At 41.5% G+C, this 23649-nt stretch overlaps 1 protein-coding gene across 1 annotated transcript in view; it reads left to right on the forward strand.

The window, feature by feature from the left end:
• The window catches only part of ADAMTS2 (ADAM metallopeptidase with thrombospondin type 1 motif 2), a 177647-nt gene that overhangs the window by 40351 nt on the left and 113647 nt on the right, over positions 1-23649 (forward strand). The gene's annotated exons all lie outside the window — the stretch shown is intronic.

The following is a 23649-nucleotide window of genomic DNA, read 5'->3' on the forward strand; positions in this document are numbered from 1 at the left end:
TAATATGTAGCATTTCCCCAAAACTTCCTCATCTGAATCTCTGGAAGACCAGACTGTTTGTATGGCAGTGTGGAAATGAAATGAAACTGTTCTTGGGCTCTGAGAGTGGAATGGGGACTGTGATGAACCTGTCTCCAAGGGCAGTTTAAAGAGTGCTGCAGAGGACAGAACAATTCCAGGAGAGGGGAGATGGAAAGCGATACCGAGATACCAAGATCTATAAAATCATGAGTGATCAGGAGAAGTGCCATGTCTCTTCCTATGGGACAACTAAGAGACATCAAGTAAAACTTAGAGAAAGCAGTTTCAGACAAGCACAATGAAGCCAGGTCAGCACAATAAAGCCGTGGGACTACTTGCTGAGTGATACTGTGAATGGTAAAGTGCTGCAAAAGTTCAAAAAGTCATCAGAGATTCACAGAAGGAAAATTGATTAAGGGCTGGGAAGTATCCATTCACCAGCACTGCTGCAGGAAATCCCAGACTAGCACTTTGCTGGAAGTAGGAGGTATATTCTGGAGAATATCACTGCTTTCTTGCCTTAGTCTTACATAGTTTCTTAGGAAGCAGTTACAGGATGCCTTTGGAAACAGGATATCGAACTTTTATTTGGGAGTCTCAAAGTACTGAGAATATTTGTTCTTATTGCAGCTGGGGAACCTTGGGGCTTCACAGGCAATCAGTAGGCTCACGAACTCTGCTCTCATATCTTTCTCTATCATCCTCTATTTATTTATTTATTTATTTAGACAGAAAAACTCTGTGTCTGTCTTGGCCTGGTGAGAACAGACATTTGGTCTTATGCATCATATATTATGGAAAAAAACCCCATATTTCTCCACAATCCCATCAGCACATCTCATTAGTGTCGTTACGAGTGGCTTGGAGCTTTGCTGTTAATGCAGTTCTCATAGCTTTCCTATATTATATTGTCCAAATATCCCATCACTCTCCATGTATTAAATTCTCAGTTTCTTATTATGATACTTCTCCCATCTTCTGTTAGTTGGCATCAAAGCTTTTCAGACACTGGAGAAAATGTTTTCTTTGTCTAACTCACCATTTTCTTTAGCAGTATGGGGTTTGTGTTCGTTGTGATATTTTAAAGATATTTTCTTGGCATAATGACTGATTTGCAAGAAGTTGCAAAGACACAAAAAAGCCCAAGATGGGAAGTTAAATTAGATTTAATTTCTTGGCAATGTGAAAATTCATTTCCCCAGTCTCTCCACTTACAGGGCAAAATTTCAGCCTATTCCCAAGCTATCAACATTCTTGGGTCTTTCAGTGGCTGAAAATGCGTTTCTCACGATCCATGTCATTGGGACAGGGCAAAAAGTGACCATGTAGGCTGCTCCATCCCATGCTTTTCTTGCTGCTCTGACTAATGGATGTTCAGAGACCCCTTGCTAATGGGATGTTTTGCTTATTCATAAAATTTCATCAATGCCAATTTCTGAAGAAATGTCGTAGTCTACATGCAGCACTGAACCCAGAGGCAGGAATTTGGCAGGCCTCATAATAAGTCTGAGTATTGAGAATTGTTATGTCTTCCTCACCAATACGTCTAAATAATGGTTCATAATTAACTGGCAATCTCTCCTGTCCAAGCAAAATTCATCATTTTGTAATTCTCTGGGGCTTCTGCCAGCTTTCCCACAAGCAGTGTCTGGACTGTGTGTGAAGAGGTTGCAAGGCCAGCTGAAACAGGCAGCAGACGATTCTTTCAATTAGCATGGAGTGAGTGTGATGCCTGTCCTTGCTGGGAGCGTGCCTTTCCCACCCTGGCAGTGGGGCAATCATCGGTCCCTCTTTGTAGTAGATAGCACTTGGTCTCGGTGGAAAATGAAGCAGATCTTGTTTTTTGTTGCATACATGAGGCTTGAAAATGCAGTGGAGGTGGATTTGAATATTTCCCTTGAGGAAGACAGATGCAATTCCCAACATGGTAAGAATTTGCTTTCCATCTTTCTTACCATCTTGTGGTCACCATGTAGACTATTTGATATCTGTAGAGGACTTTTATTCTGACCCTTGTGCTGGGAATGAAGTGGGTAAGATCACTCACCATTCTGCAGGAGATATACCAGGACACTGGCCTTAGACTGAGAACATATTAAGTGTTTCTTCGAATGGCTCACAATAGTCATGTACGTCCATCTGGTCTGCATTTTTACCAGGCTTGCCCCTGCAAAACAAAGTTACCACATGTCTTTAGAAGGATGGACTGAGAAAAAGATCTTAGAGTTTCTATCTCTGTTCCCAGAAATCACCATTACAGGAGAATGCCAGACTCAAGTGTTGACTCGGGATGGAAAATCCTATGTGTGCTTGGGCCATATGCAAAGGATTTGTGAGTCACATGGAATTTACACGTCACTTGCTGAACTCAAAGTTTGGATAAGACTAATCTTCTTTTAATTTATGTAAACAGGAAGCTGTGTTTGGCCATTCAGATGTTCTTAAGCTGCACACTTTACCCTATTTAATCACTAGATTTCCCTAGAGAATAACAATGTCCTGTCAGCATGCCAGTCCTGCTTTGTATTTCATACCTGTACATTGACTCTGCCTGCATGCCTAATTCCCCTGCCTAGGTTTGCATTATTTTATCTTTCAGTTGGAAAACTATGTACATCTGTAAAAACAGAGTGTAATATATGGCAGTGGTCTGCTACTGTATTAATTTGAATTAATGTCCCTTAAAGTGCAAAGGCTGCAGAATTCATGCACTGAGGGATGGCAGAGCTCTGTGCATTTTAAGACAACAAATTCTGTTTTTATAAAGGCAAATTTATAACTTGTTCCAGGTTCATTTAATTTTGGTTATGCAACAAGAAGAAAAGTGGTGGCAAAAACTTCGGTTATCTGAATTCACATACTGTACAATCCTGGTTTTGTTGCCTCTCTACCAATGGGAATTCTCCGTGTTCACATTCTTGATCCTTCTCTTCTTCCTTGAGGAAACACAGCTGTGGAGCAGGAGCCGTGACTGTATTGCACTTCTGAGGAGGGCAGGGGGAATTGGGTTGCACTGGATGTAAATGTGATTGTGTTGTTTCTGCCTGTCAAGAATAAGTGTTTTATCATATCACTTACCATCTGTTTTCCCATTAATCAGGTTTTTCTGCCTTGAAAATGGCCAAAGCCAAAGGTCCCAGCTACAGGTACATGAAGATTAATAGCAGGTGTAAAGTCATCCCACTCTGAAGCTGAGTGGTTGCTTTTTTTCCCCTGAAATAGGAAGATTTATTTACTCCATGTAGTTGCCTTAAGATTTCTTTAACAATACTTGAGGATGGTTTGTTTGAAAACACAAAAAGTTGGTCAAAACTCCCTAAAACTGTGAAGTGGATGGGACATAGCTAGAGCATCTCAAGCCTCTGCCAGAATGGTCTTGTCTGGCAGTGAAGTGAGTGTAGTTGCTGAATGTTCATCTGGGTAGGATTAAGTTATGACAAATCTTTCAGATGAGCATAATACCCAGCACTTAGTGAGCTTTAATTTTTGTGCATCAACTTTGTGGAACTAGTTGATTCATTTACTTCTGCTTATTCTGCTCATCCTTCTAGCTTGGGATCGTAATGCTTCTTTATCTAGTAGGAAGCATTCAAAGTTAGGATTTCTTTTCAAACTGCCTGAAGCACCTTAAACATTTCTCATATGCAGGTCTCATCATCCAGATTTTCCCCTTTCATATATTTTGAGATCTGCTTTCCTGGCTGGTGCCCACAGCCTTGTTTCTAAATCAGTTGCAGCAACATCTACATGGTGCAGTGGAGTGTCCTCTTTCTAAATAATCTGGTTAACAAAAAATGCTGACACGGATGTGGCTGATGGCTGTGAATGGGGTCACCTTAGCCCCTCACCTCTCTCCTTGATCACAAGTGAGAGGCTCCTCTGGGTTCAAAGCCTTCCCCACCTGCTCCTTCAGGTAGTGCAGAACTCATTGCCAGAGAGGAGATCAGAACTTCATCTCTGATCTGTCAAGCTCCCCATGGAAACTCATTTTGCATTAATGATGTAAGTTGACTGCTACTTAGAGATGGTCTTTCCCTTTATCTCTACACAAACAAATAGGCCAAAGAGTGTGTTAATGTGCAGAGCAGCTGTGTGCTAGAGAGAGAACAGTGACAGTGGAGAGTATTGACACCAAGTTGTGAGTTACAGGGCTGATACCCACCATGAGCAGAAGTATGTGATACACATATGGGACCCAGTACGTGGTTTCCATTTACATGGTAATTTTCTTTCTTTTAGATCTATGTTTTTCTCCCCTCCTTTTGCTTTCTATCCCTATCTTTTAAAGTTCTTGGAAGAAGAAGGAAAAACCATTGTATTTGGAGCCAACAGCAACACCATGGGGTTTTTTTTGGTTTTGGCAGTCTGCTAGCACTTTGGATTTCGATTTCCTTTACCTACTAGATATGTTTAAATACGTAGACATTAAAAGAGCACAAAAAGAATTTTGTCTGTTTCTGCTCATCTTTAAAACAATGTGCAGCTGTTGAACTGCACATGAGTGTTCCCTTGCTGTGGGTCATTCTTGATGGATGTGTTGTATTGCAGTGCCAGGCAGCGATCTCTGAGAACAGTGAGATGGGCTTGGTCTCTCTCCTTTAAAGACATAAGAATAATAAGAAATAATTCCAGGTATGTATGTGGTGAGAAAGAAACTTTGAATTATGTTCTTGGCATGATCACTTTTCATCACCTTATATTTCCTGTGACAAAAATTTCTCGTTTCTAAAAATTCACTGGTGGCAGCTGCGTAACAAACCACTCACGACATTTCAGTTGAAACCCTGTTCTCCTACTCACCACTCCATCCTTTTCTGTTGGACCTTTATGCCCTTTACTGCAGGTTCTGCTTTCTCTCCCATTCTACCCTTGCCATATCTTTCTCTTTTCTTTCTTCTCTTTGGTATTTTCAGTTGTGGATCATTCCGTTCCATCTTTTTTCCTGCTAACAGCAAATAGAGGATTTATCCTAAGTGGTTTTTATCTGGAGGTCATCTGACACTCCAAGGAAAATGTCTTCTGGGGTTTTAGGCTGGTACAGAGTACACATGAGAGGTCACTGTCCAGCATTTTGAGTCATCAGATTACTCCTCCTGCTCATTAGTCATGTTTCTTGGATGCAAACAGGAGGCTGTGGCTGTGTAGGGTCAGGGTAGTGACATAGCAGACGGAACACAGCTGTGGATCCATTAGGGTTAGCTGGAAGTCTTTAATCAGTTTTTCCTCTGAAAAGAGCACTTTCCCTCACCTTCCCAAGCCCTAAATTTGCTCAGAAATATCTATGTAAGATTTAGATTTTCCTTCAAAGATGAGAAGCAGAAACTTCACTGGGATTTGCAGAGAACTCAGACACTGAAAATGACAACAGAGAATTTGAGAACAGAGTTTATTTAATGCTGATATTTTTCTCAGGAAGGGAATGGGGGGACGCCCTTTCTAGTCTTTCAGAGATACACACTAGCTCTGCTGTCCTCTGTTTCTCCATCCTCTGTGCATAGCAGCACCAAGCACAGAGATGCCACAAGTCCCTCCTCAGTGAGCACAGGCTTCCCCCTCACGGTAACCTGGAGGGACAGAAGTTGTTCTGAGGTGCATCACTACCTGTCCTGGCCCCTCTTGTTTATTGTCCTGTAATGCAGAATTGTGTTTCTTTTCCTGCTTTTGCATACTTCCATATTTACTTGAGCTGCCAACAAACCATTGAAAATCTGGCTAAGATTCTGGGAAAGATTGCAAATATTAGATTTGCATTGTGAGTCTCTTTCCTTCAGTGCTGCCTGGCATTTGGGGTCCTGGTGTGCCCGGAGCAGCACGTGCCCAGCTTCCCAGCAGAGCAGAGGCCTCTGTAGATGCGTGGTCCTGTCCTCTGGTGTGGTGCTGCATTTTGTTCTCAGGGGTGGGACTACAGCAATGCTCTGTAATGTGCTGATTTGCAATTCCCTGACATATGCTGGTTACAATGATACATCAGGTTTCAGGAAAACAGCCCTCCTAATATACATGAGAGATAACACACCAGATGACTGTTATGGGAGAGATCTGAGACATCTTATTTAATGTAATAGCAAACCAAATGGAGAAACCTTGCAGCAATGACTGCCAGATTATCCTCTGTGGACCACAGCCTGGCTATTTGGCTGATGATAAAACTGCATATTTTTGTATTTACTATTAGGGGAGAAGTGAGCTCTCCATGGTGAGTAATGCAGACAGCAGCAGCTCCAGTTCCTCTTCATTCATCACTACACTGCATTCCCCAAGCAAAGGTCAATGAGTGTGTTTAGTTTGCTGACCTCTGTTGTAGGATTTAAGCTCCTGAGTCACTAAAGGGTCTGTGATTGCATCCTGGCAGTGTGGACCAAAAGAATTGCTGTTTCAGGAGTCCTGCTCTTGGACAGACCCGAGTGATGATTTAGTGCAAGGTGAAGGTCAGTATGTGGAAAGTTTACTCCCTTAGCCTGTGACTCACCTTACCTTAAGCATGTTCTTTCACATGGCAAGGGAAAAGGTCTGTGATTGGGGCTTCATCCTGAGTTTTTTGACATCCAACCACTGTCAGATGAGAGGCAACATCTTCCAAATCTGCTAGTGACTGTCTAGGAAGTAGGTCACTAGGTCATGCCCACTTATCTTTAGTTTCTTTTTAAGGATAGCACTTGTAATCCAGGTGTTGATGTGTCTTTTAAACTGCAGATAAGAGAACACATTCTGCATTTGTGTAAAACAGGAATTTCAGATGCAGAACAGTTGGTTGTAATGACCAATCCGTGTGTGCTTTCCTTCAGGGTTCAGTTCAGTTTATTTTAATGAATATGGTATTGAGCTTTTCACAGTAGGGTTTAGTGAACAGATTGGAAAATCTGAAAAAGATATTAGAACTGGGTGAATAATTCATAAAGAGTAATTTATTTTATGAATGTCACCTCTTTCTATTTTGAATTGCCTGGGAATAAAGCATGACTTACTTGAATTCAGTTGTTAATTAAAATTATACACCAAATAATTTCTGTCAGCAATCCTTACTTTGTGGCTCATTTACAGGAGATTTGTTGTGAGCAGTTGATGTTTAGAAGCTCATGTGTTACACTGGACACAGAAGTTTCAGGATTTATTTTTCTTTTTTTTTATTAGATTATCATAACTTGCTAAGTTTTTCTTTGTTGAAAGAATTGACTAAGATTCCAGAGTATTCTGATTCATAAGTTTATAGGAATATTGTAATATTTGCCAGAATTCCATGTTTCGGCCAGCTGTTCTGCCAAAAAATTATTTCATGATAAGGCAGATGAAGCAATTGCATCATTGAAAATAGATTGTCACATTTGTTCCTGTCTTCTACATACTTTGAGACTGAACTTCTGATTTTTTGGAGTAACCAATACAAAGGACATGTCCATCATGGCAGCATTATCAGACTCTAGTGTTGACTTTTTCAGGCCTAAGCTTGAAGAAGGAAGAAGAGTTCTGACTTTTTTGTGTGTTATTCTGCTCCTAATAATGGCTCAGAACAAGTCCATGTCAGGCTGAGAAAGTATAAAATTTTCTGTAAGTAGATTGTTTTGTGAGTTGTTTTTAATTTTTTGGTTTGTTTTTATTATTATTATTATTATTTATTTTTGTTTTAAAACATGGACTCAGTTGCACAGTAGCAAGAATTAGTTCCCTTCAACTATCTTCCCTGTAATTTTCACAAATTGTGTCAGGTAATGAAAACTATGTATCTTTACACTTTTTCTAAACTGGGAGCTAATGTAACACTGATGTGCAGAAATTGCTCCAAATTTTCTTGTGCCCATTATGATGGGCTTTATCAATGCACCAGATTGCAATACACAAAATTAAAGGCATTAGACATGCACACTGCTGCTTATTTGACAAGGTGCTGTGTGCTCCCTGTGCCAGGTTTGCTGGCTGCAGTGGCTCGGGCTGTACTTTATTGCATGGGCTGGGCTGGGCTGGGAAGCAAAGTTGACCTTGTCAAACACCCTGCTTTGCTGCCTCTCAGTGCAATTCAAAATCCCGTAAGAACTTGAAGAAATGTGTGTAATTTACCCCAACTGTCTGTTGCTAGAGGAGTCCTGAAAGTGCAACTTCAGGAAAGCACAGGCTGGCAGCCCACGCTCCTGGAGTCAGCTGCTCCCCTGCCAGGTAGACACTTCTTGAAATAGTATTGCCTACAGGGATTGTTTGTCGCATTTGAATTGATAACTCTGGCAATCTGTTGTAACCTGTGTTGCTTTTTCATCATTTCTTGCATGGTTTTATGCCCTCAGCCTGACATGTGCCTCCCATATGGAGTCAGCCCCTGGGGCTCTGTGCTTTGGATCGCGCATGTTACGGTTGATGATCTTAAAGGTCTTCTCCAGCCTAGATGATTCTATGATTTCATGTGCAAACAGCAGCTCTGCACTTGGCTTGGGCAAACCCAAGCTCTCCAGCTGCTGTGTATTGGCAGATTGTAATTCTTTCTGATTACCTGGTGTTTACCCCACTCCTGGTTTGTTTTTTGTATCTAATCCTTGTGTGCAGGGCTGTAGTTTGATCATCAGCAATTTGTGGGCTGTATATTTACACAATGCCTTTTTACTCCTGAGCTGCTTCAGCTGAAATAAATGGTAATACTGCACGCTCAATATTTGTTCTCCCTTTTCCACAGAGTCAGAGCTATATAGTAGTATCTGTTTAGCTTTTCTTCATTTGCTTTGCAGAATTCTTCCTTCTTTTTCTCTTGATTCTGTAGGTGTCTACTATTGCTCTTAGCTGTAGATTGTACTGCGTAGGTTTTCACAGAGTAAACATATACTCAAATCTGTACAGAAGATTCTTGGTTAATAATAGATGAGATGAACATAACCTGTTTAGATTTGACATTATACATCCCTAAAAGGGTTGTGTAGGGGAGGCACAATGTGCTGTTTGAAATGCACACAAAAACAAACCCCCTGAATATTTATGTATCTTTTTCAGTGTGCAGTTCCTTATACTTGGTCAAAGAAAAGAGGAAAAACAAGTTCCAGTAAACTTATGTGTATCACTAATGAGCATTAACTCACTCAGGAGGACCTAGGTCTTATCTGTAGCGCTTAACTAAAAAGATGCAGAACAGACCAGTGGAGAACAAATGGAAAAAAAAAATCAGCCCATTAACTCACCTGTTGTCTTCTATAGAGCAGGAGAATGAGACCAGATCCCCATAGGTATGCACTGCATGGAGGGATGTGCTTTTTTAAGCACAGTGTCCAAGGTCTTTGCTACAGCCATGGATACTGGTATTAAGAGTGGCAACTATTCTGAGTCAGGCCTTTCCAGGGAGAATTGAGAGTATGGTTAATCCTTTCCTTGCTGAGAAGAGTTGCAGGCTTAGCATGACTAGTGAGTGGAGGGAAAGGTGACAGATGGGGGAGCTTCTTTAGAGGCTTCTCTATCCATGTTTTCCATATGAATCCAACGCTTTTGAAGAACATTGTAGTCACATTAGACAATGCAATCACATGGTCTGTGCTGATCTCTAGGTGTATATGCACTGCTTGGCCTGTGGTACTTACATTTAATGTAATAATTTTTTTCCCCATAGAATTCCCAGAGGCCTCCCAGTATCAGGCCCTGGCTATTGTTTTAGAGATACATGTCAGGTAGCTGGCTGGTCTTAGCCTGTGTACTTCACTGAAGAAAGATTAGGTTCAGGTTTGAAAAGCAAGTGACCTTTTCATGCATACAAATATTTGATTGTATTTCAGCTCTTTTTCAATGAAGTGTAGTTAAGAATACCTGCATGTTAATTTTAGCCCTCCATAAAAGTTGTACAAGTACTGATCAAAAATGTACAAATGCCCAAGTTTGCCTTGGCTGAGAGCAAAAAGGAATTTGAAAGTAAGTGGGTCTTTCAGCAATTTCTCCCCTATGAATCACTTGTAAAATAGGAAACCTCTCTGTTTGCCTACACCTTTCATGTGTGCCAAGTGTCTTGGTTGCTACAGAGTCACGTGCAAGTCTTGGAGAAGAACAGAGTTCCAAAGCCCTGTTTCTGCTACCTGAATTCTGTAGTTTTTGAAGTTTTGCTTTTATAGCCCCAGGACTGCTCAGGCACAGGAGCTGATCACAGAGAGCTTTGGCCATAGTGAGTGACTTTACTTTTTGAAAGGAGACGTTCAGGACAATTTTTAAGGTGTGATTTAGTTTACCCCATGAGACAGAAGCAATAAAAAAAGATGGTGGAGAAGTTGTATTAATGTTTGGTTTTTAATTGATTTCTTTCCAAGGAAGTTGAAAAGGAAGGAAATTTGAAGAGCTGCTGAAAGGAGAGTTCTGTTATCTACTTCTGTAACTCGAACTTTCCAAGGTTTGGCCAGTATTTATACATCTCTCTGCTGAGCTGTATTTTTGGCACTAAAATATTAGTTGTGGTTTGCATAATCACATGTTTCACTTCACTAGCTGCCTGCCAGAAAGCTAGAGTTATTCTTATTTTAAAAATGCAATTAATTTTAAAGAATTATGCTAATTTTTGAAAAATCTCTACAAGATGTGGAAAAAAGCAAACTTTTGTTCACTCTTGAGGGATACATAAATAGGCTTGGAGAGAGTCAAATAAAAAATAAGTAGTTTTCAGTTCCTCTGAGACCGAACTAAAATGACTTTTTTCTTTTCTTCCAATAAACTTTAAAAAAATCGGCATAAACTCTGTAAGAAAACCCTTAAAATCTTACAGAAAAATGTTGGCCTTTTCTGCTCTGCTCTTATTCCTACCTCCTCTTTGCCCAAGGTAGGAGGTAGATCCCGAAGATTGTTTCTGTCAGAGCTATTGTTAAGTGTCATTACCTTTAGTGACCAGTTACAAATACAACACATTTGTGAATGAGTGTAGGTGTTACTGAGTGGATGAAAAAGTTGGTTCATGCTAAGATAATTTGGTTCCCATGAACACAGTGATGCGTTTATAACCAAGGATGTGTTAATATGTTTAAAGTTTTGTCCGTATTAATATTGGCTGATAAAGCAAAGAGATCCCAAATGTAATGTTGTGAGGATCACGAGTCCAGTGTAAATCCAGGAGGAGTCTGAGCTCTGGGAACACAAAGGTGTTTTAAAAATCCCTTTCTTCTACACAAGTTTCTTTCCCAAAGCAAGACCTCAGGGCTCATTAACCTTCCTTATACTTCCTCTCTTCCTCCTCTGGGATTATCTCCATGGGTTGAAAAATGACATCTCTTTCTCCGTGTTAATTTATCATGTTTCTAATGGGTATTAGCCCAAATGGAAATCAAAAATGTGTATCTGAAAATTCCTTACTGAATTGAGGTGGCCTGAAGTATTTTCCTACAGTCACTCTGAAATGGGATGGTGAGTTTGTGGAAGAGGAAGAGGAAAGGCTCCTTCAAACACACCTCTGGTTGCTGATGTGATCAGGTGGAAGTGTGAACTCATCATCTTCTTTCTTTTGAGGCACTTGTGCCCAGAAGAAATCTGGACTTCTAACTGAGGAATACCCCAGAGTTGCCACTGTGGGCAGTCTGTGTCTGTGCTTTGTGGGCACATGAGAGCCCACCTGAGGAACTGAGTGGGTCCTGTCTATAAGCAATGATGTGACCTGGCCACAGCAGGATATTTAAAGACTGTTTCATCCATCACTAGTCACAACTTTCAGGGATGGCTTGCTCCAGGTGTCTGCCACCACAGCAGAGCTTTTGGCAGGCCAGGGGTTAATTGTCACTGCTTGTGCTCTCTTCAGAAGCTGTGTGATCCCAGTCTTCTCTCATGAGGCTATCTGGCCTCTGGCTTTCCAAGATGGAACAGGTTCCTTCCACAAACTGTAATTCTGACTGATGGGAGACTGCTTAAGAAGTTGAAATATGGCTAAAAATGACAGTACTTATCCCCAGGCTCTTCTGGGAGTGTCAGCATTCTTGTTCTTTTGTTCTTCTAGTTCTCCCTACCTTCCCTTGCACTTTATGCTTTCCCAAGGTTTGTTATTCTTGAGGACCTGGGAAGAAGATGCCTATTGGTGTTTGATCCTTGTGCTGCCACCTGGGAGATGCCATGTCTGTGCCCATTCATGCTGCCCATGGGCCAGTTTGGCTCCAGGGGATCTGGAGAGTGCCTGGTCCTGTCCCACTGCCAGCTGATGGCCACAGCATTTCTGTCCTTGGCTTGCAGAGGTACAACTCACCAAGCAGCTGTGAGCAGAGCAGAACAAAGTGATCACATTTGTCCATTTACTAAAGCAAATCTGAGCATTGTGCCATCTGTTCTGCAGTGACATGAAACCCAGAGATCTCTTTGGAAAAGGCAGAGAATACGTTCAGGATCTGTGGAAAAGATGGATGTGAAAGTAAGATGCTGAGGTTTGTTAGGAGTGTGGATAACACCAGAACAGACCAAATACAACAAAATAAACACTTGAAGTAGCAAACACAAGAAAGAAAACTGCCTTCAAGTGGGGGAAAACACAACATTCGTTGAATTTTTCTCTTGCATCTTCCCCACTGCCTTTCATACATGGTGCCATTTTTTCCCAGTGATTCTACTCAGGAGAGCAGTTCTGGAGGGTATTTCACAGCTCAGAAATGCTGTGACAGTGCAGGAGCCCACAATGCCTCACCCTTCCATGCCAGTGAGGGGGACTGGACCCTCCTGGCTGATGAGAAGCCCCAGACATCTCAGGGTGACACTGGCTACCCCAGCCTAGCATTGGGCCTCCTCTACCTGCTGCCAGAAGTCACAGCTGTGATCCAAAGCACAGCTGTGTGTCGTTTTTCAAAAGCCAGGAAGGAGAATTGCAGACTGTGTGAAAAATGATAAAATCTGGAAAACTTTTTTAAACAACCTTTATAACTTTGTGAGATTCCTGCTTCCTGAGAGTTCAGATGAATCCTATGAAAGTCAAATTGTGTTAAGCTTCTTGTTGCAGTGCTATGGCTGGACAGGGCTGGTGGCCATGCTGGTGGCTGTGCTGGTGGTGAACAGTTGGCAGAGAGGGTTAACCAACTCCTTGTAGCAGAGTAGAACACGGACAGCGCGTAATGAGGTATCCCACACCTCTTCTGCTTTGTAAACTGAGAGTCACTGTCTGGTTGGAAGTCACTCTCATGCTGAGAGCTGCCTGGAGCATGAGGTTTTTCTGGTAGGAGTGAAAAGGGCACCATTTGGATCATGCTCTGGACTTGGTCTCCAGGACATTTGGTTTCCCATCTCTGCCACAGAGTTCCTACATGTCCTTGGCCAAGTCAGCCAGTTTACCCTCATCTCATTTCCCCAGTGAGGAATGGGGGACTGCTTTCCTCCAGCACGGCGCTGTGAGGCTCCGAGGAGCTGGCAGTTACCATAGAGATGAGAGACTTAAATAGAATTTGAAACCTGTTGAAGGAGAGCTGGAAACCTGACAGTGTTACCAAAAGAGCAGCTTGGCTTTGGCTGTGTTGCGTGGGGCAGCTACAACAGGTTGTAAAGCTGTCACAGTAGGTGTAAGTCCTGTGAAACCCAGGTCAGCTGGAAGACTGACTTGTAAAAACAAAAAGCTACTAGCACAAACTCAACCCGTAAATATGAAGCAATATCACTAGTTAAATAAATAAACTAAAAGAGATTTTCCCTTTAAGATCCTCTGGGCATTTTCATTTAATAAAGTCTTTTGGTCTGGCAGGAGTCCAAGACCAAGAAGTCCAGACCTGCTTCTGTTCTTTCTGGGGCACCCTGGAGCTTCTGAGGCTCCTCACTGTTCGTATTAAAGGTCTTTAATTTGCTGTAAGATGTCAGCTGGAGAATAAAAACTGTAGAGTTACTCTGTGATTTGTTTTAGGCAGGGGGAGGCAGGGGAAAGCATATTTAATCTAATTGATGCTCTCTTTATTGTGAAATGAAGAGATGACTTTCAGGTAGTCCTTATTACACCATTAATTGTCCTTCTCTGTCCTTCTCATTCATGTTAAAACAAATATTTAACGTTTTCAGTCTCCCTGCTGAAATGAAGATGGTTTTGAGATCCTGGTCACTCCCATTCAACTTCTTTGGAAATATTTCAGTTTGGTTGTATTTGCAGGCATCCTGCATCCAGTGTTTTCAGTGCAGCTATAGCACTGACTTGTGTAACAACAAAACAATGCCATCTGTCTTGTCTTTTTTTATCCCATATTTAAATATACTTTTAAAATTTTTTCTGTTTTGGTGCTGACTTTGTAGAGTGAGAGTGAAGGGAAATCTTTCTTGAACTTGCTGCAATAGTTGTCCATCCCTCACCTGAGTTGGAAGTAGCTAATTTAGGGCTTAGTAAGATGCATAGGTGGTTAAATGTTTCTAACAAAGCATTTCAGTTTTTTGTCAGCATTATCTTTCATTTGACAGGTTCCTGTGCATTCCTTCCCTGATTTTTCACAGCTCTCTCTCTTGGGCTCTTGGTAGTGCTATCTCTAATCTAAATTGTGTAGCTAGCTAGCAGCAAATTCAAAGTGGAAATGCAAGGATTATGTTGACCTCCTTTGTAATTTTTCAAAAACATTTGGAAATTCATTGTGAAACTCAGTGGCTCACTGGTGGCGTGGCCGCAACTCACCGCCAGTGTGTAAGTTCACCTGTCTGTGGGATAAGCATGAGTTGGTTGGAACCTCTGTTTTCTGGATGAGGCATGTTTCCTGTCAGGCCCTGGATGCCTCCATGTCACTGCTGGTTGTCCTCAGTAGCACCCTTGGTGCCCTCAGCTGTTTTGTCCTGTGCTGGATATTTGGTCCTCCTCTAGACAGGACTTAGAGAGACGATTGGAATAACTGACTTCAGTTTGAGTGGTGGAGTAGGTACATATTATCTGATAACTTTTTTTGAAAACTAACGATTTTTGCATTTATAGACGTAGATAACTGGCACTCTTACTAGAATATTTCCTCTGACCCAGATTCCTGGCTTTTAGTTCTTGTAACTGTACTTCGACCATTGACTTTGAAAAGTTTTTAAGCATTGTTGTTGGCTCAAGAACTACAAACGCTTTTGTTTTGTTTTGTTTTGTTTTTTTCTCTCTGCCTAGTAATCTGACTAATATCTTTTTAGTTATAAAACAGTCCCATGAGATTTTAAAGGCAACTTCAAATAAGAAATCCACATCATTTTATAGCAGACATGTAAATTATAGAAACCACGCCACCTCTTGAAGAACTTCCTTAATATCTTCTATAATAATAGTATTGTCCAAATAAACACACACCAGTTGTAAACTTACCAGAATGTGTGGTGGTGCTAACCCAGCTCTACTGGTGTGAATACATTAGCCCACTGACATATGGTGTGTAATTTGATTTCTAGTAGTTCTGAAAGATTTACAGGCTGACTTATGCTTCTTGCTTTGCCTTTATTTTCCATACTCTTTTATGCTCCTTTACAGGCTCCATTTGACTCAATGTATGTTGTGTCAAACTTCCAACTACCTGTGTGCTGCTGTGTATTAATTTCTATTTATTTTGGGAAAACAGACACTTTTCTTTAAACTTTTGCCGTAGACTATAGGTGCTTTTCCAAAATGAAACATTACTACCAGTCTACTTTCTACTGCAACACTCACGATTTTTTCAGGTTTCTACCGTTATTATCGAACTGTGGTTTTGTCCTTCAGAGTTTTGTCTGTGTAATTTAAATCCTTTTGTGCTTCTTGGAGTATGGTGAAAAGTTTATGGTTACTGGAGCCATAGTCTAAGAAACAGAGGGAACATTCTTATTCTTCAATTCACACAATATTAAATTGTTTTATTAGTAGCTGCAACCTTGGAAAGAGGAGAAAAATATCTGGAAGAACACAAACAGCAAAAACCATAAAAAAATGGAGGTGATCAAAATGAGGGAAAGAAAATCACACGAGCCACACTGTGTTTGATTAGATGTCCATGTGAGGCCTTATCTTGTCTTCAAAACCAACCAGTAGTGAGTGATTATCTTTGTGTCTTAACCTAGCTCATGTTTGACACTGTTTTTCCAAGGACATAGATCAGCAACTACTGACGAGCTCCCTGAGCCTGTTTTGGACTCAGCTGATGTTCTGTACTTTTTCCTCTGCAGAAGTCTGCTAAAATGTCTTTGTTATTGTACAATGCCTAAACCTTGGTCCTTGGACTGTAGGTACTAGTGCAGTGTAAACAATAAGGTTTGGTAATTTAAAGATGTTTGAGGACAAGTTTTGAGCTGGTTTTGCATAAGACTGCCTATAACATTGCTGGCTAAAATTTTTTGTCAGAGTTTCTTTTTTTGTTTGTTTCCTGGTATGTCCAAGCTTTTCTCATCAGCAATTCTTACTCTTTCTATGCTTTCAGATCTTGGAGAGTTATCATATGCCTCCCTTCGTCTTTGTCATCCAGACAAATAGTGCACATTAATTCTTTGATTTAATCCTTCTTAATAAGCCTGTTCCTCCAGGGATTAATTATTTTAGTTTCTGTACTGTATCTTGCACTTTGTTGACATCTTGTACTGGGAGCCTACGACTGAGTGCAGTATAAAATTGAAACCTCATCTCTCATTAGGTTTTCATGCTCTCATTTGAAAAACTGTTTTCCAGGTTCATTTCTCCAGTACAGGGTAAGAGAAAGAAGGTCAAAATAAGCCTGGCTATAGGATGTGGAAAGACAAAAAGCCCCAGCTGCAGCAATCTTTTGTTACTTTTGTTTTCCTGTACTCTTACGGGCATCCTGTTACAGTAAAGCTTGCATTTAGCAGAGAAGGACCCTGTCTGATTTCCAAGCCACGAATCCAGACTTGTGGCTGGATTTGGGTTATGAGCTGTTGCATGGAACAGTGCAAAGTGTGTGTGAGATGCTCTCGCCCAGGTGGGAGTTTTTACCTGCTGGGGGTCTTGCTTTCCCTGTGGTAGCAAATGTCAGAGGCTGCAGATCAGGGGCAGTGGGTTCTGCCAAGGGCACAACTTCCTAGGGTGGGGGTTTTGGGGTGAGCTCCCTGAACCTGCCCACAGTGTGGCTGTGTGGGCACTGGGGCTGCTGTCCCAGGGTGGGGTGGCACTGGGAGGAGCAGGAGATGGGAATGGCCCCGGCCAGGGCTGGCTCCTGCTGACCTGCAGCTTGTGCTCTGTAGTTCACACACTCCTCTGGAATGTGAAATGCTGCTGCACAACATCTTCCTAAGGGAATAATCAGGGTTTTTATAAGATAATTTGAAATTACTCTAAATGCTGAGTTTCCACTCAGATGAATTTAGTATATTAAGCTTTTTTTTAGTATAGTAAACATTTTTCTGCAGTTTTCTGTGGTCTGGATTTTTTTATCTGTTTACCATAGCAAAGACCTGGACTCTGTTTCCTACCCATTAATGGATCTGCAGAGTGTTTTTGGGAGGCTGCAATGGCGCTTTGGTAAAAAGTCTTTGGCCTGTCTTATATAGAGCATCAGACTAAACTGCTTTAGTACTTATGAATCCATTTATAAATTCTGGCCTTGAGATTTATGAATGTGACACCCATTGACTTAAGTGGGTGGTGATTTGTGCCTTAAGCAAATATATTTTTGAAAAGAAACTTGTGTAGCAACTGTCCCATTTTGTGAGAGTTTTAGCTGAAGAGCTTTCCAGTTGGACTTGTTTTGTTTTCTTGCAGAATGTCAATTAAGTTTTATTGCTGAGGGTAGGGCTCAACTATGTGTTTTGTCAAAGTGTCCTCAGAAATGCTTTATTTCAAATGGTTCTGTGTGTCAAAATTGGGAAAGTTAATATTTTCGGATCTTGCTGTTAGCAAATTCATGGATTTGATGTTCATGCTTTTCCTTTGGAAAGATTAAAGTTGAGAAACTCTGTTTCAGGGCACTGCAATTACTATTCCCTGCTTGCAACAACAGCAATCAAGTTTACAATCCCCTGAGTCTGCAAGATCTGCCACATTTATCATTTTCATTCTTAACAGCTATTTAATAACTCACCTCTTTCCCACTTGGAATTACACATACCTGTGGACATTAAGCCTAGAGAATTTCCAAAATGTTCTTGCTTATGCATTATTTTAGCTAAAGGAGCTTCTTGTCTCTATTTGAAAAGCTACACAACTGTAACACTTTTGCATCTGGGCTCATTGGAGATGAGGTTCCTGCTGGTGGTTGTGAAGGTGTCCGAAAGGCAGAAGCCAACCTGGCAAAGGTGCCAAGCTATTTCCTGCATAGCAGCTGCAGGCAGATCTGCTCTGAGTTTGCCTGCTTCAGAGCCTCTGCTGTACTTTTGCAGGCTGTGCTCTGCAAAAGGAGTATCTGTGTCAAATACAGAAAGTTGTGGGTTTCTATATTACCTAAACTTGTTGAAAATGAGATTTATCTCTTGGGATCTTTGAGGATTTGTAGGTGAGAGGCTGCTGGGATGAGGCAGGTTGTGGGGGACAGAGGTAGGAGATTTACTGGAAGGAATTGCTTGGGGCTACGCTCTGGTCTGCTGCTGCTGCTGGCCCTGGCCAGGCGCTGAGTGACAGAGGTGAGAATTTGGTAATTTTCTTGTAAAGGCAGAGAAGCTGAGAGCAATGTTTTTAGCATTGCTCACTGGTGAAAGCCAGGCACTTTTGGTTGGGACCCTTGTCTTGAAATCTGTTGGCATTGCTTTATGAAATCACTTTAATTGTGACTGTTTTCTCGATGGTTCACTGCGAATGAGACACAGTCTGTCTCACTATTGTGTCTCTTAAAAACCACAGAAAACCCTTTTGAGTTTCTAACATGAATTATGCCATACAACTGCAAGATTTGGGTCCAGATTCCCATCTGCTATAAACTAATGCAGCTCTCTTAACTTCAGGTTATATTGGCTCAGATTTGTCCCCCTGCTGTTATCAATCACACCTGCAATTGTGTAGTGACTAAGCTGGGCTCCAGGGACAAAATTTTATTTTTGGTAGCAGTGGAAATCTGTAGATGCATGAATGGATGGATGCCCATCCTCCCTTGAGCAACAAGGACTGTGGAAAGCAGCTTGCCATGAAAGAGCTCCTAGCAGCAATAGCTCCTGTATGGTGCTATTCATTAGTAGTTCTCAAAGTGCAGTAAAAATGTGACCTTATCCCCATGCAGAGGGTAAATGGGGGCCCTGAGGAACACACAGCCTCCATAGGGTGACCCAGAAGGCTCTGCCTCTCTGTCAGTCTGGCTGTGTAACACCTATGTGTCTCCATAATTATTCACCCCCTTAATTTTTTTGAGGATATGTGTAAATAACATGACTTAACTGCAAACAAACTTGAAAAAAAAGCTGAAAAATACTAACAGTAACATAAAATATATATGATCAGTTGAAAACTTTCTTCCCCATCCAGCCTGGGCCTGAATAGATCAGTGTAGATTGAGAGCAGCAGCAGAATCCAGCACAATAAATGCCAGTATGTTCCAAATATTTGCCACAATTTCTTCAGTACCTCCTTTCACTTTAAAGGAATTTGCAGCACTGCACAATTCTTCCTCTGCAATGCTTCAGTTGTTGGAGGCATGTTCTCAAAGAATCAAATGCAAATATGACATAAGAAGGTTTTGGGGGTTTTTTTGCATTGTTGTCTACATGAATTAAGCTGAATGGAAGTAAAATTCCAAATGCATCTGTTCCTGAATCAAGGTACTGTGTGATTGAGAATGAACACATTTCAGGAGGGAAAACGTTGAGAGATCCCACTTGGGCAGGGATGAGTTTGGAAGGTCTGTGTCATGTCCTTAGCTCTGCCACAGACTTCCTGGGTGAACTTACTCCAGTCGTTGGAGCTCCTGGTGCATCAGGTCCATTCCAATGTAATTGAGCAGAGAGTATTTCTGTATTTGGCTTTCGTGTTGGGAGGACACATCTGTTGTTGTTTGGATAAAGCATATTCCTGTGGCTCTAAGACCTAGAGAAGGATCATGAAAGTAACATGTGGGATTTGCTTGCAAATTCTCTGCTCTGCTGGTGCCCCTTCGGTCAAATGTAGACCAGTTGTGTATTTAGGGTACAGACACGTTGATATAGACATGGAATAAGACTTTATCCAATATCTTGTCCTGAAAATATAAATGTTTTCCCTTTCAAGTCATTTACAGAGTATTTTTGGCAGCTCTACATTTAAATGCAAGTCTCTCTCAGATTCTCTGTGAATTGGTTGTTGGGAGAATCCCATATTGCCAGTTCCCGTCTGGAGTATTCACTGGCATTGCAGGGAGTGCAAGCTCACAACCCAGACACTGAGGATAAATATCAGATAGTTTGTACCTCATATTTCTCTCAAGAAAATAGTCTGTATTTCAAGACTGTATTCAGGATTTGTTCATGCACAGGTATGTAATTTGGCTAGTTACCTCTTTCAGAATCAAATACTAAAAAAAATTAGAGCATTCCTCTCTTGACAAAAATGCTGTTTCTAAGAGTTTCTGAAACACTGTTTTTGTAGGTTACTGATTTAATTAATTAACCAGACAGTGCATTTTTTTAAATATTAATTTCAGGTCTGTCCACGTTTAATTTTATCTTCCTATCTGTATCATGTGCTTGGACACTGGGACATAAATCTGCCTTTATATGGCAATGAGAAAGTTTGTAAAGCTGTACTGATGAGGAAGAGAATGAACATTAATTAAACTTGTGTTTGCAGGATAGGCTGAGGCTCTGGAGTCCTGAAGCAGCCGCTGGATGGGTTACTTCATTACAGCCCAGAGCAGGGAGCTGTGATGTGAATGGCAATGAGGAGACAATTAAGTCACTCACCAAGTGCAGAGCCAGAGAGACATTTAATTATCCACAGGAGTGAACGCTCCCAAACCTGGAGTTTTCTGTAGATCTAAATATGCCAGGCAGTTTTTCTGTCAAATTAGGCTTCTGAAGAATGTCTTTAGAAGTGCAAGAGGGGCTGCGGATGTCGAGATGGGAGAAGAAACCTGCTGTTCAGCTGAGCTCTGTGATGTGGTGGCAAAGCGCTGGCAGATCTCCTGGACTGGAGAGATCTCCATCGTGTGGGATGGGATTAGTGTCACTAACCTGGGCAGAAAGCCCATGTGGCTGCGGCCATTGCCAGTCTGTGTAGATCCTGTGGTCCTTGAAAGCCCTGGGAGGTGGTCTCCAGGGATGCACAGAAGCCCTGTTACCCTCAAAAGAGATTAGTGGAATTCTAGACCCCAACTCCGTGTGATGCAATGGACTCATTTGTGGCTTATCAGCATAATTCGTGTCATAGTTGGACAGGACAGTCACTCTCAGTCTTCCTTGTGCATTTTCTTCTGTGTGGTTTTCACTTCTAAATAACCCTCTTGCTAACCTTAGCAGAGGTTTTGATTCTCTGATCTGCCGATTCCCTTTGATTAAGTGTTTTCTGCTCTAGTCTTTAATGCATATTAATGAGTGCCAAGAAGTGCTTGACTTGAGTAATTTGCAGACGGGATCTAAAAGCCCTTGGAAGGAAGGCCTGGGGATGTCCTGCTTTGGGAAATAGTGGGATATTGTAGTCTCTTTGCTACAATTTGGTGCATTTCGAAGGCAAATACTTTTTCTATTAATTTATATTTTCATTAGTCACAGGGCACAGTTGCTGCTGCCATTATCAATATTCCCATATTCAGCTTAGTTTAAAGTTAAAAGTCCTAGAAGAGGAGGGGAAGAGAGAAGAGCTTAGTGTTTTTTTCCAAAATTGGACTTCCTTTCCATGGAGATGCCCAGTTCCATGCCTGATTCTGAATTGCACAGTGTGAATGTGGCTGCAAGGTGGTAGTGCAGAGTGAGCACTTCTAATCCATAATGCCGGGGGGTACAACATTCCTGGGATGGGTGGCAAGCAGTATAGGATAGAAAAACACTGCTGCTAGCAGGTACTTTTAAGCTCTTAGTTTGTGGAAGCACCTTCTGGGATTCTGTTCAGAACTTTTGGGGAAACTGGTAGCTGAAAGACTGATAGCCTGTTTTCACATCTTGTGGAGCAAATGTCCAGATGATGACGGTCCAAGAATTTTCTGAAGCCTTTGCAGTCCAAGGGAAGGCACAGGTGTGCTCAAACAATACAGCATTTCTGTTTCAGTCATCCAGAGGCATTCTCCAGGAAACTGCAGCAACTTTAATGCTCTCTGTTGTCATCACAAACTTGGTGGTTGTCTGACAGTTGTCTTGGCATGATGGGCTGGCACAGGAGTGATGGCAGCTGTGGATAAGAACAGGACTGATGAATGGTGAAGATGAAGGATGTGAACAAACCTCTGCTGCCTTGTTTGCTGCCCTATTGCTTGCTTGGCTGTGCACAACACTGGTGTTGAGTTGATGACTAAAAGCAATCTCCCTTTCATGGGGGCTTTCTGAGGGTGTTCTGAGTAGTATCAGAAAAAATGCATTAGGCAATTCATCTTGAGCTTTTCATGTTCAAAGTATTTGACCAAAAGGACCCCCAAATCTGGCCTTGTAATTATCCTGCAAGACTGTTGTTATGCTGGTTCAGAGGTGGAGAAATGGAAGTAAAGAGGTTAAATGTCTTGCTCAAAGCAGTAAGGAAATGTATGGTGGAGACTTTCAGGAGCCCCACATATTTCTTAATGAATCATTTATAGCTGTGGTTATATTATGAGGCAGATGACTTGAACTGTGGATTGCTGTAGGAACTCTGCCTTGCCATCTAAATGAATTTTCTTCTTAAAGTCTGAAACAGCCATTCTTTCTTATTTTATTTTATTTCATGACAATATGTTGGCTAATTCAAAGACTGTGCAGGAAATGCAATATTTAAAGTATAAATTTTTTTACAGTTCAAACATACATTCTTTCCTAATAATTCTGAACAAAAATAATTGATGTGTTTCTCAGCACTAAAGGAAAAGAGAAATTCCAGTATAGTCCAGGATTAAAATGAGAAAAGGAATATGCAGCCATGCAGGGCCAGGAGTTGGGCTTTGATGGTCCTTGGGGGCCCTTTCAGATGAGGAGATTCCATGATTCTATGTTTGCAGGTCCAATTCCTTCCTTTCTGCACCCAACAGAATTAGGGGGGATGCTGCCATGGGGATTTACAGAGTGGTGTCATGTCCATCCAAGAAGCAGAGTGTGGAATGAGAGCACCTGATGATGTCCTGCTCTTTTGCAGCTTCCAGTGCCACATGAATTGCCCTGCACGCAAAAGGGCCAGTACCAGGCACAATGATCTACAGGAAATGTCAGTATTTAAGCACTGTTTTATGTCTTGGGATCCAGCATTCAAATATCTCTTTCAGTTGCCACCTTCATCTTCTCAGGGAGGAGAATTCACTCTGACCAACTGTTTTCATTTCCAAAAGGCCACCATGCCTTGGAAGCTAAAGTTCACCTATAACAGTTCTTCTGTCGAATCTGTTCAACTACTGATTGCAGAAGTTGCTTATCTGTTAATTTTCTTAGAACATCTAAATTCCTCCAAACTCCCATCATATTCCCTGCTGCACAAAGTGTACAGCAGCGTTTCCCCCTGTATCCTGAATTATGATCTACATTCCAAACTAAGGTCTGGCATTAGCTGCTTAGTTAATATTAGGCTTAATGAATCCAAAAATACATAGGAACATGTGCACAGCCATGGCTTTTTTTTTGACTTGCAGAAGCCAAAATCACATATTTTTCACATGACAGTCAAGCTCCCAGTATATTTCTCCTGGGTGCGCATATGGCGTGTGCATTGTAACCTGTGCTGTTGAACTTGCAAATGCTTGTTCCTTC

Source organism: Corvus cornix, chromosome 13 (genome assembly GCF_000738735.6).
Source record: "Corvus cornix cornix isolate S_Up_H32 chromosome 13, ASM73873v5, whole genome shotgun sequence".
Classification (NCBI taxonomy): domain Eukaryota; kingdom Metazoa; phylum Chordata; class Aves; order Passeriformes; family Corvidae; genus Corvus; species Corvus cornix.